The sequence below is a fragment of the Mastomys coucha genome, unplaced genomic scaffold (assembly GCF_008632895.1).
Source record: "Mastomys coucha isolate ucsf_1 unplaced genomic scaffold, UCSF_Mcou_1 pScaffold4, whole genome shotgun sequence".
NCBI classification, from domain to species: Eukaryota; Metazoa; Chordata; class Mammalia; order Rodentia; family Muridae; genus Mastomys; species Mastomys coucha.
In genome coordinates, this window is record NW_022196910.1 from 22,134,581 (window position 1) to 22,155,025 (window position 20,445).

At 44.9% G+C, this 20,445-nt stretch overlaps 1 protein-coding gene across 19 annotated transcripts in view; it reads left to right on the top strand.

Annotated features, from left to right (window-relative positions):
- Tmcc3 (transmembrane and coiled-coil domain family 3) overlaps positions 1 to 20,445 on the top strand; it is a 275,765-nt gene that overhangs the window by 215,899 nt on the left and 39,421 nt on the right. The window lies entirely within an intron of this gene.

The following is a 20,445-nucleotide window of genomic DNA, read 5'->3' on the forward strand; positions in this document are numbered from 1 at the left end:
CCCCCGCACCCCCTTGTTATTCAGTGCTTTTGCCTTGAGCCATCTGTAGGAATTCAGAACCATTAAGGAGAGTACTAATCTCCCTGCAGCTGGTCCCACACCCCATCCTGAAATACTTAGTGGACATACTGGTCTGGAAGATGCTCAGCAGGCTCATTTTCCCACATTTGCCCAGTAAGAAACTCAAATCTGAATTTCAGTGGAACTGAGTAAGATATTAAATCCCTCTTTTATTTATTTATTTTTTTCTGTTTGTTTTCTTCCCCTCACCCCATCTTGTTTTGGTTATGTGGTTTTTCTGCATACATTTGTTTGTAATAGTTCAATAAGATTTTTTTTTTTTTACTTTACAATGGTAGGAAAGCATACTCAAATAACCGTTCTGGTTTCTCTTTCAATACAATATCCAGTAGACTACACAAGCCATTCGGTTTTTAGCACGGGCTCTGTGAGATCAGTTTCCCCTCACTGTAGTCGACTATGAATGTCAAGACCATGTCAGGATTGTCAAGGCTAAGCTATTCGGTTTGGTACATTCAGTGCATTTCTACTGTTGTGTTCAGCTTAGTTGTTAGCTTACACTGGGGTTATCTGGAGGGAACCCAGTGCAGCGTAGTTGGTGGACATGGGCTAAAATGACAACATCCTAAGTTTGGTTTCTATGGTATGCAAGTCACTTTCATACTTTCTCGAAGTTGAGAAATCATACATCAAACCATCATAACTCAGAGACTTCTACATGTGTGTTTTCTGTAACACACCTCAAATTCTTTGTGTACCAAGCCAGGTATAGACTAATTACTTAGCCTAACACAAAGGCTGTTTGGAATGAACAGACATCACTGTGGTAGGTGGACCATAGCCTCCCCAGAAGGAACCCTTGGAGGAGGTTGGGAATGCGTTGTGCCTTTGAGGCTGCATCTACACTATGCTCTCTGTAGGCTAATAGTGACCTGAGAGAAACTGAGGCAGGCAGTGGAAGACCTTCTGCTAAAGAGTGGAACTCCTAGAAGATGGAGGATTTGGATGTTCAAAGAACATATCCAGATTGTGGGGCGGGGGTGGTGGTGGAGATTCTGAGTTGTGTGGGGCTGTTTTGAAGTGAGATTGAACATAATTATTGTGTGTTGTGTTGACTTGGAATTCGAGGCAGTTGAGGAATGCCTGGAGCCACGTTATCCAAAATCATGCCCTGAGAGCTGTGCTGTAGCACCTAATACAGTTAACCTAAGTGTTTGCATTTGCCTGAGGGGTCAAGAGGTCAGAAGTCCCTCTATCTGCCTTGTAAATCTGCTGTGATCGTCATGAAGGCCAAACTTGACTTCAAATAGTTAGCGATGTACTATTTTTATCTCACTAATTGGAACAGGTGCCCTCTGTTTGAAGATGAATCATTGGCTGGCATAGATCTTCATTTATCTGACAGTTTGAGGCCCATTCAGTAAGAGCTGATGATTGTTTTGGCATCAGGCAAAGGGCTTGTGAGCCCAGTGGAAAAAAGCAACAAGGGACTCTGCAGAGACAGAAGAAATGCAACAGTCGCATGCATTTCAGGGTTCACTACTGAGGGCCGTGGCTCATTGTAGCATGGCCAGGTGCTGGGGTGAGGTGCTCACATGTGTTCTAGATGAGAAAAAGGCCTCTAGATGAGAAGTGTGCCTCTGTCGACTCTCCCTGATGAGACCCCATGCTTCAGGAAGACCACGGGGGGGGGGGGGCATGCCCTGGGTGACTTATCTTACTGTAGAGGCTCAGGCAGAAACACTTTATGATGCTTCTAATGAAAGCAGAGATAAGCTGAGATTATGAACTTCTCCAGCTTTATCTTTACAGTAAGTATATGTGTTAGGTGATTCCTCACCGTGATGAAGCACCTGACATTAGCATTGTAACTGAAGGGAAGACTGCTTTTGCTTAGTTTAAGTTTGAGTCTCTTGGTCCCGTTGATTCTAGGTTTATGTTGAGGTAGAACTTCATGGCAGTGGGAATGGGTGCCCACTTAATGGTGGGCAAAAAACCCACAAACCGGAGAAGGGATTAGGGACCAGTGACAACCTCCAAGAACATATGCCCAGTGACCTAATTCCTCTAGCTAGACTACTTTTCCTAAATCTGTGGTTCTCAGCCTGCTAGTCTTGACCCCTTTGGGGGTATTGAATGACTCTGCCTTAGTCAGGGTTTTATTGCTGTGAATAGACAACATAACCAAGGCAACTCTTATAAAGGACAACATCTAATTGGTATAGCTCAATTTGATTAATCCGCTCAATCTCCCAGCAGCAGCAGTGCGAGTTCCTCACTACTGCCCCAATGTTGTAGATTTTCGAATGAAACACACACACATGCACACACACACAGACGCACATACACAGCCTTATATTTAATATGCCTTAGGCAGCTCAATAGTGGGGCCACTCTCGAGATTAGAGTGGATTAATCAAATACTGCTTCAGATGGCACCCCACATTGCTTGCCAATTGTTGCTGGAATTTTCAACCTCAATAAGCCCATATTAAAAACACACAGTCCAGTTATTATATTTATAAGCTATGTGCCTAGACTGGGTGGATCTAGCACAATACTAACTTATTCCCCAGCTGTAAGACCCTTTGCTGCTTGCCGTTTCTCCTGGCCATGTGGTTCTGCTTCATCTTGGCTGCTTCTTCCTCCTCCTCCTCTTCCATCCTCTCTCTTCCCTTCTCGTCCTCCTCTCTCCACCTGCCCCTACTCTCTAAGGCCTCCTATCCCACCTTTCGCCTCTACTGCCCAATCACAGACTCTAGTCTTTATTTGACCAGTTAAAATGGAGAAAGGATCACATGAAATCACCTGAGCACATCATTGACTGCTCACTGGCGGCAGTCCCTCCTGAGGAAGCAGGATTAACATCAGAATATAAACAGCATCAGGACCACCCACAACAAGTTGGGCCTGGCTTATAGTTTCAGAGGTTCGTAGTGGAAAACATGGCAGCATGCAGGCAGATATGGTGCTGGAGAGGGAGCTGAGAAGTCTGTGCCTTGATCTGCAGGAACCTAAAAGGAGACTATATTCCACAATGGACAGAGTTTGCGCATAGGAGACCTCAAACCCATCCCCATAGTGAAACACTTCCTCCAACAAGGCCATACCTCCTAGTAGTGCCACTCCCCATGGGCCAAAGATTTAAACACAAGCGTCTATGGTGCCATACCTATTCAAACCACTACAGACCCTTACCCAAGGGTCACCTAAAACCATTGGAAAACATAGATATTTACATTATGATTCATAACAGTAGCAAAATTACAGTTGCGAAGTAGCCATGAAAATAATTTTATGGCTGGGGGTCACCACAACATGAGGAAGTGCATTAAAGGGTCACAGCAATATTCCTATTGTGGAGCACCACTGTCCTAAAGGTTCCAGAGTGTCCCCAAATAGTCCTGCTAGCTAGGATGCCAAGCATTTATTTAATGATGAGGGAGCATTAGATATTCAAACTGTGATAATGTGTCTTCATAAACTTGTCAGTGTATGAGCACAGAAACCCAGCTGCTTAACATGGTACCCAGAGTCCCTCAAATAACATCAGTTCTTCAGTCAGTCCAGCACTTAACCTGATTCCTTTCACAGAGGACTACTGGTTTCTCCTTGCTGGTGGACACCCATCCTGTACTCTCTAGGGATGTGGTGTAGCCTCTTCACCTGGGCTTGGAGCCTTGGTACATGGATGAGACTTTGTAAATATTGAATGAGTCAGGACAAATGATGTTCTGGGGAATGACAAGATGGGATGGTGCCAAGGACCAGCCTCAGCTTGGAGAGGGGTCCTGAGGAAGGGATATCTGGGAGCGGCGAAACAAACGACTGGAAGTCAAATCGTGGGTCCAAGCTGACGGCCAAGGCTCTGCTCGAAACAGTTTTCCAGGTTGCGTTCTCTATCTCTGTCTGTCTCCCTCCCACCCTTTATCTCTCTTCTCCCTCTCCCTCTCTCTCTGTGTACAGCAAACAAACCAACAAGCAGCCATTTATAGACCCACCAGTACATTACTGAGCCAAGGCTCATATCCTTGAACACCAAAGTTTTCTCAGGATTTTGGTTCCTATTGATATGCTAGGTGAAACTGGTAGCTCCTTTTAGCTTTCTTCCCGTTGCAAATGAGGCAGGTTGTATCTGAAACTTTTAAACTTTGTACACTGTTTGATTTTACAAGAAACTGCTGGGGACAGTAGTGACCTCGCCCTGTATCCTCTAAGTAAATTTCTCCAGATGGTGAAGTCTTTCCGAACTAGAAACACAACAGGTTGATTATGTTTTCATAGGATCAGAGCAAGCTTGTGTCTGTGTATGAGCCCCCTGTTTATCTATTCTGGCCGCGTTCACACTCGTCTTCAGAACAGATCTGCAGGAGACTTCTATCTACTAGAGAAGTTGCTCCGCTCATGCTGTTCCCCAGTCTTGTCGTTCCTGACTGTATCGATTTCTCTTCCCATGTAACAATTGCACTTGGGCATCTTGGAAACAAAGTCTGCTCATTGTTTCATGGTTTCCCTGGCTGGAAGTCTGCGTGCACCAAACCACATCCCCTGAGAGTTTCATCAGCCTGAAATCAAAATGTCAGCCAGGACAGAAGTCTCAAGGGAGACCACATGGGTCCCTTTGTAAGCTCTCTGGTTGCTTCTTGCAGCCTCTAGGACTGAGGCCCTCAGAGGCTGTCCATCGGTCCCTGCCACATGGACCTTGCACAACCTGGCAGCTTGCTTCTTCAAGTCCAGTCTGTTGTCTCTCTTACCTGGAGATCCTCGTTTTGAGCTCATCTGATGAGGCCAGGTCCAACATGTACTGCACTTTGATATACGTCAACTGATTAGGAGCCGTAATTGTGTGTGCAGAATCCCTTTCACCATGGACGACAGCATAGCCATGGAGTGAGGTCCCGTCTGACTCTCAAGTCTTGCTGGTATCCAGGGTGGGGAGGATCATATCTTGGCTACTGTCTTAGAATTCTGGTAATCATGCTAATTTATGTTCCGTGAGGATGGAGGAGCATAGAGCTAGCATATAGAGAACATATATAGGACATACATGGAGAACACTGAGTAATAGCAGCAGATATTTGGAAGTGCTTAGGCTTCGAGTTTTCTTAGAATAGCCTTTGCTCTCTACAAGCCCAGGATGCTGGTGTTCTCGTAATGCATTTTATGATTTTCGTTTTCCTACTTTTGGATTTTAGAACTAGGTCGAATCTCTTGGCTGCTTTTTATATGTTCCAACACTATTTTTTTTTTTTTTTTTGCCTAGTTACCTGTTTTTAAAAATATACTGCTTCCCATATGGACTGAACTTTATTATTTTATCCTTTTTCTTTTCCTTGAGTTTTAAAACTAATGAACTCAGCTGGTTGTAATTCTGATGCCTTTATTTTGGATCTTCATTCCCCTTCCCCCGCAACCTCCTGTCCCAAGGAGTTGAAATGTGCATTTTGAGAACTCTGGTTCATGCATTTAGAAATTTTCAGGCAGGCACAATTCCAGTATCTTTTACAAAAGAGGGGGTTGGAATAGTAAAGGTTTGTGTGCCTGCGAATACAGATGGCTCAGCCGGGAGAAGGTCTTGCCGTAAGTCTGAGGACCTGAATTTAATCCTTGGAACCCAGAGGGGGGAAGAAGAAACAAAGCCTGACCTCTGACCTACAAATGCATAGGGACAAAACAAAAATGGCTTCTCACCAAGCTCCTGCTGTGATAAAGTGCTTGACAGGGTCAGGTATAGTAGCACATTCCTGTAATCCCAGCATTGGAGATGTAGAGGCAGGAGAATTGCTGCCAGTTTGAAGCCAACCTGCTCCATATAACAAGTTTCAGTCCAACCAGGGCAGCATGGTTAAGACCCTGTCTCCTAGCAGTAAGGTAAACCTGGCAAGCTCACGGTTTGAGAGATACAGTCTTTCGAGGCTGGGAAGGTATGGCAGCAGGAGCCGCTCGGTCTGAGAAGCATGGGGCAGCCGCGTGTTAGACAGTCATAAACCAGGAAGCAGAGAGCTTGGGCTAGAAGTGGAGCTAGCCTTGTCTCAGCCCTGCCTCCCAGAGATGCATCCACTTCCCACTAGGCCCCACCACCACTTACAGGTTCCAGAGCCTCACAAGACAGCACCACCAACTGGTGCCCGAGTGTTCAAGTGTGATCCCGCAAGGTTATTTCACCTTTAAACCATAAGAAGTTCCTTTAGCCCTTGGAGACATTACAAGATTTCAGATCTGGAGTTGATAACGCTGTTTCTTACCTTGTTTTCTGTTCCCTAGCACCTGGCCAAAGTATAGCTGAATCCTTAGAGGACGTTCCGTGCACCTATGATGATCTTTGAGCTGTCTGCCTGCCTTTATCTCTGTGTTTGATACACAGACGGGTTGAAACTGTTGTCTGTGCCCAGAAACTAACATTTACATTCTGTAACTCGACCCAGGAGCATATTCAGGCTGGGAGGAGTGTGTTTATTGTACATGCTTTCATTTGGGAAAGACCAGTTTGCCAAAGCTCCCTTACAAGCAAGTCAGCATATAGTATTTGCTATATAAGGCTGAGCAAAGCCTTCCTTGTGTGCAGGGCAGGTAAGGGGTTCAGTGAACTGGGGCTTGTTAGGCTCCTGGGCACCAAAGTTAGAGCAAATGCCTGCCTGCCTCCCTCCCTCCCTCCCTCTCTTCCCTCTTTCCTTCTTTCCCTCCCTCCCTTCCTTCCTTCCTTCCTTCTTTCCTTTCTCCTGCTTCCAGGAACAGCTGGGGACACTTTCTCATTGACACTTTCTCATTCTCCAGCACCTACAAATGCCTTGCTTTCTGGGTGGGTGGAGGCACCTAATCCTATTGTTGAAATTTGACCAGCTCTGTGAGATAGAAAACAAACGAAAATAAACATGTGTTCTCGTGGCTTTCTTTAAGTTGCACATTTTAAAATAATTCATGTGTTTGGGATGATTTTGACAACAAGAGGTGGTAGATAATAAGACACAGTTGAAAGATGAAGCCAGTACCTCTGAATACAAAAACTATTTTGTTTTCTCATACTTGGGCATTTCAGAAATCTCAGACATTTTGTCAGGTGGTGCTCCTCTTTAGTAATTGCTTCTTAGTTTATTTACACAACAGCCTAAGATAAACATGACTTTTTTTTTCTTTAAAGGATAGCAAACTTATTAAACTCTCACTGGATTTTAGTTTTCTGGTGTTTATGATTGCTTTGCTTGGTGAATTTAATTTAAGGTTGAAGTCAATGCCCTGTGGATATAAATGCAGTGACATCAGATTCTAGAATTCTGAGGTGATGAAATGGCCTGTCAGAAACAGCAGCTATTGCACAGAGGGAGGAGAATGATCGGAATCTGCTGAGGAGCATATCAAATTTTTAACCCAGTGGTTTCCGCTAAATAGTAAGTTGACAGAATTATTCATGGTAACAAAATCCTTCGGATTCGGAAGAGGGGAGAGTCATTTGGAAGAAAGTAAGATCTCCATGTCCCTACCTTTCTGTTGAACCTCTACCAGTCTCCTTCCTTGTTTGCATCAGATTCTGGTTACTAACCACCCCAGGTCCAGCTGTGTGGGTGTGGCCTCTCCTCTACTTACTCCCGGGTCTCCGAGTCCCTTGAGTTGTCCTGTATTGCCCTCAGGCATGTCTTTACCCAATGGATGGATTCAGAAACAATGTGTTGTATTTGTATTGTACTAGGTCGTATAAGTAGTATTCAACATTGTGGAGTGTGTGTGTGTGTGAAAGAGAGGGAGAGGGAGAGAGATTCCCCCCACCTTCATCCCTTTCCCCTTTTAAACTGCTGTGCATTACTTGAGTACACAAAGGAGAAGGGAACAGAGTGTGTGCACAGCAGTTCTAATGATGAACAGAGACATTGTCTGTTGGTTCTGAGGTTTTTCTCCGTAGGGGGAGAGCACCTCTGGAGAATATACCTCTGAGGAGGAGGGCTAGGCCAGAAGAAAAAGAGCATCCTCATCCTTACCGTCCACTCTTGAGAGCTTTTTATAGTTATGTTTCTTTATTGGGGGTGGGGGGCATTGTGTGGAAGTCGAAGCACAACTCTTTCTCTACCCTTTGGCTCCCAGGGATTAAACTCAGATCACAGAGCCATCCTGCCAGTCAACCACCCACTCTTCAGTAACTTTCCCAACTGCTTGTACTTAAGCAGTGATTTTTTTTTTATACAGTTCTTTATATCTTTAATAGGAGTTTTTTATATTTGTAGGTTGTGTGCTTAGGTATTGGATAGTATTTATTTCAAATATGTATATTTTCATCTTGCTTTTATTCTGAGTGTGCCAAGAGGCAATTTTCAGATCTCATCAAGACTTCAGCTTCTCTTTCCCTGTTAATGTGTATAAAAGTTGGTGTCAATATCTTAGTTATTAAGACATAATTCATGTAGGTAAAATGTCCCCTTTCTGAGTGTTTATGTATTCTATATGTCTATATCATATATATTATAAATATTTATGTATTCTACATATAAAGGCAGAGTCTTGCTATTTGTCAACCAGTTAGGATACAGCATATTTTCCATACTTCCAAGAGCACCCTTTCAGCCCTTGATCTGGCCTTTGACCTTACCGCTCAGCTTTTCTAGAATGCAGTGATACAGTTGTGCCCCTGTCCCACCTGCTGCTTTTTATTTAATTTAGCATCACACTTTTGTAATTCTTCCTTGTAATACTACTGGCCACCAGGATCTCAGGGTGTAGGCCAGGAAGTCCTTCAACCGCACTGCCCAGCCTCAGCCTCCCTCCTGCTGGGTTCCTCCACGCAGCACCCGCTCCCCTCTCTTGATGAGCAGTAGCAGTCTCTTTTTCAGAGTACTGAGGTAAGCATGGACAGAAATGAAGAACAGTGAGTGGCTCTGGTATGTGGTTGAGTTTTGTTGTTTTGTTTTTAATGGGAACACCCCAACACTTTGAAGAGATGTGTATGGGGGGATCAGTTCATAATCCTGTTCATTAGGCATTTTGTTACTTCAGAATACAACAGAGCATACATTAAATATTACTGTGCACGTTGTGTGAGAGTAGAACCGCATTCTGTCTTAACCTAGTCTCCTGATCTGCTACATATGTTCTAGCCCCGCAGCACAGGAGTGCAGCTGGAAGTTGGAGGCCATGATATCAACAGGATTCTGTGAGAACCATAGGCCCTCCCTCCTGAAATCCGGAGGGAGGCACTGCCACCCTCCCCTCCCCTGAAACCCTACCCATTTTCTTTGCAACATCTTCCCACTATATGTCTACTATATGTCCTCTTTTAAGGGCACCTTCATATTGGATTGGGACCCAGCCTGGCTTGTCCTTTCCAAGGCCTTATCTTGATATAGTGAGATTCTGACTGGGGATTAGGACTTCATGTGATGTTTGTTTTGTTTGTTTGTTGAGACATGATCTTACCATGTAGCCCTGGCTGGCGTGGAACGTGTTTTGCAGATCAGGCTAGCCTGGAGTTTACAGGGGTCCTCCTGCCTCTGCCTCCTGGGTGCTTCCCTAGGAAGATATAGCAAAGGCCAAGAAGTCAACAGTAAACCCAGACTTCTACTACCCGGCAGTGACTGGGGCTTACAACTAGGTTTCTGGGTCACTGCTCTTGAGATGTGTGGGAAGTTCTGCCTGTTGGCTGGAATCATTTGGGATTGCCAAAGGAGGCCCCAGTTGCAGCCTTTCCACTTAACAGTGTGATCTTGGTCATGGCATTTAACCCGTTTGAGCCTCTGATCTTCACCCACAGCATGGGTATCATTTTATTGGTATCGCTGTCAGAATTGCCTTCACCACACGAAGCCTTTACTGACATCAGTGTAAAAATATGTACTGACGTGTCAAGAGGTCTTGCTTACAGATTGACTGAAAAAATTGGCAAAACGTCCCTACGAGATCACTTTTGTTTGTAAAACGGCACCCTGCATAGAGGATATTCTTAGTGAAGCTGGCTTAGGTGAGTGTTCAGTGCCAGCACTGCAGTACAGCATATGTATTTTCTTAATGGAATTTTGAGCGAAGTCTATTAAGGGATGTCTCCCTGGACCTTGATGTACATTTAGAGGAGCAGAAGAAATCACATCTGTAATGCTGTAGCTGCCTGGCTAATACCTCATTTGACTCCTGGTGTGGGTCAGTGCAACTGCAGGTGGAAGTTCTCAGTTGAAGGCAACCCAGGCTCATCCCCAAGATGATGAGGAAGGTGGCCTTCTTCTGAGACGTGGTGACACCACCACCACCACCACCATCATCATCATCACTATCTTCACCACCTCATACATATGCTTATGGGTGTTTGACCTGCATGTATGTCTGTTCACCACATGTGTGATGAATACCAGCAGAGGCCAGTGGGTCATCTAATCCCTTGGAACTTGAGTGAGTCACTGTGTGGATGCTGAGAATCAAACCCGGGGTCCTCTGGAAGAGCATCTAGGACCCATCTCTTCATCCTAGGTGGGGTGTTTTGAAGCAGCATCCTGTCCAGTCTTAGTAAAAATAATCAAGAGAGGCGACAGGGTCCTTGAGCTCCCTTCATTGTCCTAAGCACTCCACTCTGTACCCAGCCATGTATGAGACCTGAGAGCTGGGACAACAGGTTTGTGGGTTCATACTGAAGCTGAGGGTGGCAGAGACTGTTCTCTAGGGAGCTCTGGCTTCACATGATCTCTTGTGGGAAGAACTGACCCTAGTCTACCCTGAGAGGCTGTGGGTCAGAGGAGGGGTGCCCACTGTTTAGTAGGCTCATCTTCCCTTCATTATAGCACAGCCCCCTTTGCAGGGGTGTCTCTTGTGTTTTGTAGGCCATTTGTGGGGTGGAGAACAAATGGTACCAGTTTTTCAAGGATCATTGGGTACCTCTGGTTAGCTGTTTAGTATGCATTCTGTATATGCGCACATTTTTTTTTTTTTTTTTTTTTTTTTTTTTTTTTTTTTTTTTTTTTTTTTTTTTTTTTTTTTTTTTTTTGCAGCCTTGTGCAAAGGAAATGCTAAATGCTGGGTGTCCCAGGTTCTTTGACTTGGCTCGGAAGAAGGATCCTGTGGGAAGGGAGGAGTGAAGATGTTAATTGTCATGGCAACCAGCAGGTTTTTATAGTGGAACACTGCCTTCGTAACCCAAATCCGTCACCTTTTCTGCTAAGTACTAAAAACAGACTGACGCAAACTTGAGAAATTATCGTACCGTCTCTCAGTGGGATTTTATCTGCTCTTTGGAACAGTCTTACAGTCATCTCGGTCCCTTCCTAGAATTTCAGAGTCGAAAGGCACATGTATTTTCACATGTCCGGAGTTTTTCTAAAGTTAGGTACTTATGACGTGGCCGTTATTAGATGCTCTCCCGCTCCATCCCCAGTCTGATCTGTAGGGGGTCTTAGGATGCAGGTCAGAGGCAGGCAGACATCCTGTGTTCTGTGACAGAGGCTCCTTCCTGGAAAAGCGTTCCGTTTCCCACTTTGCAATGTTTGTTTGTTTGTTTGTTTGTTTGTTTTGTGGTCAGACATCATATGGTCTTGCTTCTCCACCATCCATGAGGCTGAGATGCCTGGAATACCTCATTACTGTCAGGCCTTGGGCAGACAGTTCATAACCACTGTTAGCTGCCTGAGAGCTGCTAGAACATGGAGCCCTGTGAGTTCCTTTGGGAGCTCTGCCGAGGATTTTAGGGATGTACTTACTGTTAGAAAACTTTGTGCAAACAGGCAGAGGTTAACTAGGGGAACTAGAGACCTTTCATCATGCAAGGAAGGTACTTTTGTTGACAGACACTTGGGACAGAGAAACTGAAACTTGTGAGGTTGAGAAAAGCAAGTTGAGTGAGGATAACAGGGAGAGGTGAATGGTGTTAATGTATTATATATAAATATATATATATTACATATTATATATGTGACATATCTATAGATATATGTCCATATACATATATGAGTATGACATGGTAAAATATATTAATCTGTATAATATATAATGGTTGAAAGATAATGACCCCCATAGACTCATATTTACATACTTGGTCCCTAGTTGGTGGAACTGTTTGGGAAGGACCAGTGGGCGTAGCCTTGTCAGAGGAGATGTTACATTGGGGGATGGGGCTTTGAGGCTTCAAAAGTCCATGCCATTTCCAATTCTCTCTCTGCCTAATATGTGTGGATCAAGATGTAAGCTCTCAGCTACTGTTCTAGTACCGTGCCTACCTGCCTGCCGCCACACTCCCTACCTTGATGGTCATAGATTCTAACCTTCTGGAGCTATGAGCCCCCAATAAAGACTTCTATAAGTTGCCTTGGTCATGGTATCTCTTCCCAGCAACAGAAAATTAACTAAGCCATACAGTAATGTTTTCAAATCTACAAGGAGAGAGATGGAAGGGATCCCCAGGCTGTTCTTGTCCTCCCCACGGGTCTTGGCCCATGGAATTCTCTCCCGAAATCCATGCCTGGAGCTTGCTTGTTCTGGGACTGTTGACCTCAATAGGAGAGAAAATGGGAGTGTCTCCTTGGCAGTGATGTTGAGATTGGTGGTAGCCATGTGTCCCTAGCCTGTGGCATGGACAGATGTCTTTCATAGCACTGATTTGAAGGATGAACTCACTTGTTTGAGCCCCTTAAGCTGACTTCTTCCAGTTCCCCACTACCTGTTTGTCAGGTTGTACCCTCCCCACCTTTATACCCTCCCCATCTCCAGCCTCCTCCACGATCCAAAGCTCAAGCTCTTTCACTATAGTTCATGAATGGATTGTCAGCGCTGGAATGCCATCCAACACATTGATTTCCAAAATATGTGTCAGTCCCCTGCAATGTCCTAGTCATTCTGAGTGGCAAAAGACTCTTCCATAGTCTGGTATTTGTTCCAGTAGTCTGAGGCAAACAAACCAGACCCACAGGTCAAATTCACATGTGTTCAATGGTAGGGATGCACCATGAAAAAAATAAAACAGAAGTTGGAGGGGGAGCAAAGTGAGGGTAGAAAGGAACAGTCTAAAATAGGGGACTCAAGGAAAGCTTTTCTTAGAAAAGACCTATAGTTGTCCTGTAGGTACAGCGTCCCTAGAGAGGGAGCAGCAAGCACAGATGCTCTGAGCCAGGAGCCTACTGTGTTCCAGGTACACCAGGATATATCTTAGCTGGAGCCAGGTGGGCAGTGAGTTGAGCAGAGATACAAGGGATCAGAGAGAAATTGTGGGGAAGCCAGATCACTATTCAGTGTTTTGCCAGCACATCCTTGGTTGCTGGGCTGTAGAGAGGTTGTAGGTGGACCCAGGGAGACCAGGCCGCTGGGGAGTGGTTATGGTGGTGATGGCTGAGGAGGTGGTGAATGTTCAGTTCTAAGTCCAGCCTGAGGTAGAGCCCTCTGGCAGTGTTCACGGTGGGATGAGGGGACAGTGCAGGACAGGGGCTTAGGAGACACCAGCCTAGCTTTTAAGTCCTGGTGCCTCTTAAGGACTGTGTGAAATTATTTTAGCCCATTTATGCACCAGACTCCTCACACAAGAGGACCAGTTCCTCATAAGGATGTAGGAGTCTTGTGTAAGCTGACTTGTGCAAAGGGCTTTCTCTGATGCCCTCTCTCAATTCACAGCCAGCTTGGGGGCCCCCTCTATCTAGACTGTGCCAACTTTCACACCCTTTTATCTTGTGACTTAGTTTGCTCAACCCCAAGGCAGGAGGGATTGTTCTCCTGGTGCAAAATAGCTGTGTGGTGCATAGAAAATGGGCGGAAGTGAGAAAGAAGAGAAAGCTCACATTAAGGATTTCACATGCAGATATTAGTATAATATTTGAGTTCGCACCTTCCAATAAGCCAGCAAGGTTTGTCTTCTCGGAGTTCAGTGTTTGAGTACATCAAACGATTAGTTAAGGCCTTGGCTACAGTTTTTATTTAAATAAGTCTAATTAGGGAAGGCATGTACTCTTATTTCCATATTTTTAAATTTTATCTTCTCTCTGCTTTTGGCTTGTAGAAATTATTTGTTCAAAGATGCTAATTGGCGTTTTTTGGTTAGGTCTGCTTTAAGAATGAGTCTGAGTTTCTTCTTGTTGCTGAAGCAGCTTTCATTAACTCTCTAAGGAAAATTTCCCTCAATCTTTATATAATGACATTTTCAAACAAATTAAATATGACAGTAGTCATTTAAATTACAAATGATATTACTTGTGGCCCAGGTTGGTACTCACAAAGGTAGTGACCACCCCACAGCAGTCCTAAGCTTATTTAGTTTTATTTTTTAAGATTTATCTTTATTTATATGTATGTATGGGGCTCTGCATGTGAATGCAGTACCCACAGAGGTCAGAAGAGGGCATCAGTTCCATGGACTCACAGTTATTGGCAGGTTTAAGATCCAGATGTTGGTGCTAGGAATTGAACCGAGGTCCTCTGGAAGAATGACAAATCCTCTTAACTGCTGAGCCTTCACTCCAGCTCTTCCGTTGAGTTTAAAGGCTTCTATTACCCACTAGCTGACAGAAAGGCTCAACCCCAGCATACCTTTCCTCTGTCAAAAAATTTCTGCCTGTGACACTCTTGTTCACTGTGAAACAATTTGATCTTCATGGGAACTGCTGTGTTTTCTATAGTTAAAGCTGGTTTTATAGGTTGAACATTCCCCCAGAACATCCACTGACATCCAGATCTCTAGGGTCTCACAGCAGGACCTTGTCTGGAGGCAGAGTCTTTGTAGCGTAGCCAAGTTAAAATAAGATTTGTAGAGTAGAGTGGAATCCAGTATTGCTGGTGTCCTTTATAGAAGGGTAATTTGGACATAGCATGTCATACATGCTAGAGACCGTGGTTTAGAGACCAGGCCATGGAGATGGAGAATTTGGGCAGTGGAATGAATGCCTCAGACAGCCACAAGCTGGACATGGGATGATCATTCTCTCGTATCCTCAGAGGCACTCAGTCCTCTCTACTCTTGGATCTTGGTCCAGCCTCCAGAGCTGTGAGAAAAGGAATTTCTGCTGATTTAAACCACTGACTTTGTGAAACTTTGCTGTAGTAGCTCCAGGAAATGGGTATGGCCAACTATAGTAATTCCTTGTTTTAATTCAATTTTTTTAAACCACTGTGTGTGCATGATTTGTATATTGAGGAGGTGTTTGTGCCATAGCGGACTTGTGGCGAAGGTCAGAGGATAACTTTGTGGACTCCAGGGATCAAGGTAGGTAGCATGGAATGAAGGCTGTGTTGCAAGCCCCTTTACTTGCTGTCTGAGGGTTTCATTGCTCTGAGGAGACATCATGACCATGGCAACTCTTATAAAGGCACACATTTAACTGTGGCTGGCTTACAGTTTCAGAGGTTCAGTCCATTATCATCATGGCAGGAAGCATGGCAGCATCCAGGCAGACATGGTGCTGGAGTTGCTGAGAGTTCTGCATCTTGATCTGAAGACAAGAAGAGGAGACAGGAAGAGACCCAAATTCCATATTAGGCAGAGCTTGAGCATCAAAGGCCTCCCTCACAGTGACACATTTCCTTTACAAGGCCACATCTCCTAATAGTGGCATTCCCTGTGGGCCAAGATTGAAGCACATGTGTCTGTGGGGGCCAAACCTATTCAAACCACCCCACTCCCTGAGCTATCTCACCGACCCATTGCTTTCCTTATTGACCAACATCAACTAAAGTTTACCAGGACCTGGCCCCACTACAGATAGAAATGTAAGCAGCCTTGGAAGTTCTCGGTTAGCAGCTGACCCTCTGTGGCCCCTCCATTGCAAATGATATGTTTATCATTAAATGATAAATATATCATTTACCATCTAAGTAAATGCTACATTTGAGTCTGCTTGTAGCAAATTCATGGGACCCCAGGCAGGTGTCCATGGCTGACTCCAGTGTGCAGTAGTAGAAATAAATAACAGAAATTTTAAAAAGCAACGTAGGGCTGGTGCGATGGTTTGCTAGGTAAAGGGGCTGGCTGCCAAGCCTGACGACCTGAGTTCGATTCCCAGAACCCAGAAGTGGAAGGAAAAAAACTTGACTCTTGCAAGTTGTCCTGTGACCTCCACGTAAGTGCTGTGGAGAGCACATACACATACACACATACATGTATGCATGCATGTATGTACACATGCACACACACACACACATACACACAAATCAGCAAATGTAAAATATTTAAGATAAATAATCTTGGATTCGTTGAGAGAGAGGAGGAGGAGGGAGAGGAGGAAGGACGGATGTAGCTTAGACTTTAGATCTGAGTTCAAGTCCAGTTTTTATGGTGACTGCACAAGGCAAAGCATCCCACTTAGGGTTAGGCGGTCTTTCAAGTTGGGTTGTTCATGTTGGACAACTAGGAGTAGACTTGCTAGGTGTCATGGTTGTACTTGGTTAACCCTTTGAGGAACTGCCAGGGTTTTCCAGAGTGGTTGAACGTGTGCATTCCCGCCAGTATACATAGGTAGTAGGTGTCCCATTTTCTCCCCACCGCTCCCTATCTCTTTTGTCTGCTGAGTGGTATCTCATGGCAATTTTGTTCTGAGTTCAAAGTTTTCTTTCCATGGAAGTTGTCGCTATACATGTTATTAGGCAAAATATCCTTACTTAATTAGCAGTCTAGTATAGATGCACATCCCGTGTCACCCGAGGCAAACGGACAGGTCATTCACTCATGATTCTCCCATGGGGTAGCTGCTGCTTCGTGGGTGTGATAGTAGAATGTAAACCACCATAGCCAGTCGGAAGCCAAAATAGAATCCATGCCCTCTTTTGAGACAAGCTGCCCAAAGCTGTGAATTCCCTTATGAAGGACAAGTAGCTGAACAAAATGCTCAACACCCGGAGCCAGAAAAAAAGCTAGGCAGAACGAATGAATACCTTTGGGAGTCACAGTCACAGAACCTTGGTACCTTGGTGGTAGTAACTCGGTCACAGTGAGATGCGAGATGCCCTGCTCAGGGCTGGCACTCACCTGACGTTGTCTTCCTTTCCTTATATGGCTCTGCTATTAGCACCAGATTTTTTTCTTCCTCTGCAGATTCAGTCCAGCTTCAGATACGGCAGAACAGAGGACTGATTGTGTTGTTTAGATAGCTTCTCTTTGCAAAGAAAAACTGAGCTCCTGGCAAAAACTTAGTGCTGGTAGAAATGGATATTGCAATTTCGTAGCTGTTGACTGACACATGTTTGCTAGACAGCTAGTCAATCTCCAGCAAGCTCACCTAGAAGCGGGGGAGACAGAGAATCCTGAAGAACAGTTTTGTCCTCTTTACCAGGTATTTGGAAAAAAAAAATCCTTGGAAAGTCCCAGTTTAATATTTTTGTTAATAAAATATTGACAAGCTTTAGCTTAAGAGTTCAAACTACCGTACTATATGAAACTTAAGTGTTAGTAGACACAAGGGTGTCAGATCCTTTCCAAAGCCGCTTGGCCTTGAGTTTTAATTTTTGGGTTTTTGGATTTTAAGAAAATACTGGTCTTTTGGTCACTGGTCACTGGGTCTTTTTTTTTTTTCCTTTTTTTTTTTTCAGTCCTGCAGGGAAGTCATAGTAACAGGCTTCCTGTCTGATTAGGTTCCATGGCAACAAAGGGTTGTGACTTTATTAAAAGAGAGCCGAGCATGCCAAGAAAGATAAAAATCAGAACGTGGGAGATGTCCGAAGAGATGCATGTGTTCTGAGCACCCTGTGCCCTGGAATGGAATCGGTTTCCTGTTCGCTGTCCCAGTCTCTGTTAGCAATGTGAGGCCCGCAGCGTTGCCCGCAGGGGTCACAGGGGTCAGGGCTCTCTCTCTCTCTCTCTCTCTTTAAAAAACACATTTGCATGTTTGGCTTTCGTTCATTCATTCATCTCACTTTTAATATCTTTTGATGTATTAGGAAAAAAATCCAAACAGTTATGCAGGAAAGGATTCTGGTTTTAAAGGTAGGAAGGGAATAGATGGCATCTCTCTTTGGAACTCCTTACAGCTGTAAACTGCGATCGTGTGGGAGGGCCAATTAGAGGCAATTATAACCAGATCGAGCTCTCCCTGAGTCAAAGCTTGCTCCAAGCTTTCCAAGCTGGCACTTGGGGTGTTGGGGGTGGGGAGGAGCAGGGTGGTTCTCCCAGTTCCTGGGTTAGAAAATGCTGATTCCAGGCTACAGGCGGAGAGTCTGTCACAGAGGTGCCCTCCTTTCTCTCCCGACCACGACTAAAAGGGGCTGGCAGTCGCTAGGACCAGAGCAGTTTGGCTCAAAAGCGCTAACTAACACTAGTGAGGAACCGGTGAGAGGCTGAATCAACCAGCCTGTCCTCCTGCCTCGCCCAGATGAACTTAGTGATGATGCTGTTGCTTTCTTTCTCAAGGATAATCAGTCACTCCTTTCCCCTCATTCTGATACTGAAAGTGAAAGAAACTGGAGGGGCGGGACAAATCGGACAAGTCACCCTCTCTGTCACCCTCTTAAGCCGGTGGCACGTTCTGACCTGCATCCGGAACTCAGACTTTGTTAGTCACGGACCCACAGCTGCCTCCCGGTGAATCAGAAACTTCACAGATATTCAGACTCTGATGATTAAACATAACAGGCAGTACTGGTCTGTGAGCAAAGAATTAGCTCACCACGTTCCGGGCCCCCGGCCATAGTTAATCAGTCCTTGTGGAAATTTTGTAACTCAGTCAGCCCTAGGTCCTGACTTCACAATGAGTTTGACCTGAATGGATGCTTCCCAGACTTCCCGATGTACAATAACCTGGGCTCCAGCTTTGGACACGGAACCTTCTAGAAATTCTGATTCACTGTCTCGGGTGGGGCAGGAAGGGTTAGGGGCCTCAGGTGATCTTAGGAGCGGTTGTTCTGGAAATATTTCTCTCTTGGCTCACTGATGTCAAACCAGTTGGAATAAAAACTGGAGGGAGAAGGGAAGCTGTTGAGTATTGATTTCCATTGATTAGGATTAGGCAATGGGGGCCAGACTCAAAAACAGGGCCCCACTTTCTCAGCTCCCTTCTTGTCTCAAACACAGCTGTCCTCCATGATTGTCGTCCCCCTCCCCCCCCAATATGTCTCTAAGGAACCAGAAGGGTCCAAGCTGATGAGTGGCCAGTTGGGTTTGTTCATTCCCAGTGGGTCACATTCCGGAGCAGGGCAGCTCTGAACGCTTACACTTACGTCCCCAGAGCTGTTGGTTCTCTGCAGCGTTGTCCCCTTAGATAGAAACGTGTTCACTAAGGAGTTACTTCCAGTATGCAGGAGGCAATGGCAGAGACGTCGGAATTACCTAGGGAGGTTGTTTGAAAAGAGTGGATCCGAGCCCTAAAGATTCCTGTCCGTATGTCCCACCCAGAGCCGTGGTGGTTGTTTTTAACATGAAGGGTTTTTTACAAGGAGTCGTTCTTTTTAAGATTTAAAACTAAAGCTATAAGAAACCAGTCCCACCCAGCCCTCCGGAGTACAACTAACTTCAAGTTCAGATGCTCGGGTTTTAGCATAAAGGAGATGACCACATGGGGTCACTTAGATAATGAATGTGCACTCAACCCAGAGCCAGGCCCTTAGCTAGCCGGCCAGCCAGATCAGTGGAGAAACCTGAGTTTACTGGTTAAATCATTAACCGAAAAAGCAAACAGGTTCAATGTGCGTCTCCTCTGCGCTCTCTGCTTGTGCCTAGGCTTTGTGTTCTTTGCAGAACAAAGATTAAATGACATCATTAAGTGAGGTTCTCGGTGTATTATCTGAACAAGCCTGAATTGTGAAGAAGGCTCATCTTTTTCCTAGCAAGCTTAACATAAAAAGTGTAAGTTCAGGGGCTGAAGAGATGGCTCGGAGATTAAGAGTGCTGTTGCTCTTCAAGGGGACCCGGTTCAGTTCCCAGCACCTACATGGTGACCCACAATCATCTGTAACTCCAGTTCCAGGGGACCCAATTCCTTCTCCTGGCATCCATGGGCACTGGATGCAAATGGTGCACAGACAGATATGCAGGCAAAAACACCCATATATGTAAAATAAAAATAAAATAAAGCTAAAAGCAAGTTTATTGGAAAGAATAAACTCCATAGTACTAAAGGTCTTAAGGTGAAAACTGGACACTCTGCTCAGCCTTATCTCCCTCAGACCTGGGACACTGAGTTAGTCATATTCACTGTGCAGCATACTCTCTGCCCAAATGCATCCAGCTGTTCTTTTCTTTTTTAAAAGATTTATTTCATGTATGTGAGTGCACTTTCGCTGTCTTCAGACACATCAGAAGAGGGCATCGGATCCCCTTTACAGATGCTTGTGAGCCACCCTGTGGTTGCTAGGAATTGAACTCAGGACCTCTGGAAGAACAGTCAGTGCTCTTAACTGCTGAGCCATCTCTCCAGCCCCATCCTTTAACCTTTCCAGGACTTTGTGGCTCTTTATTTGTTTGTTTGTTTGTTTTCTGTATTTGTTTGGATTTATAATACTATATTTTAAGATCTCTGTACTTTTTTTCTGTAACCTTATGTGGAGTAAAACACGGGGGGG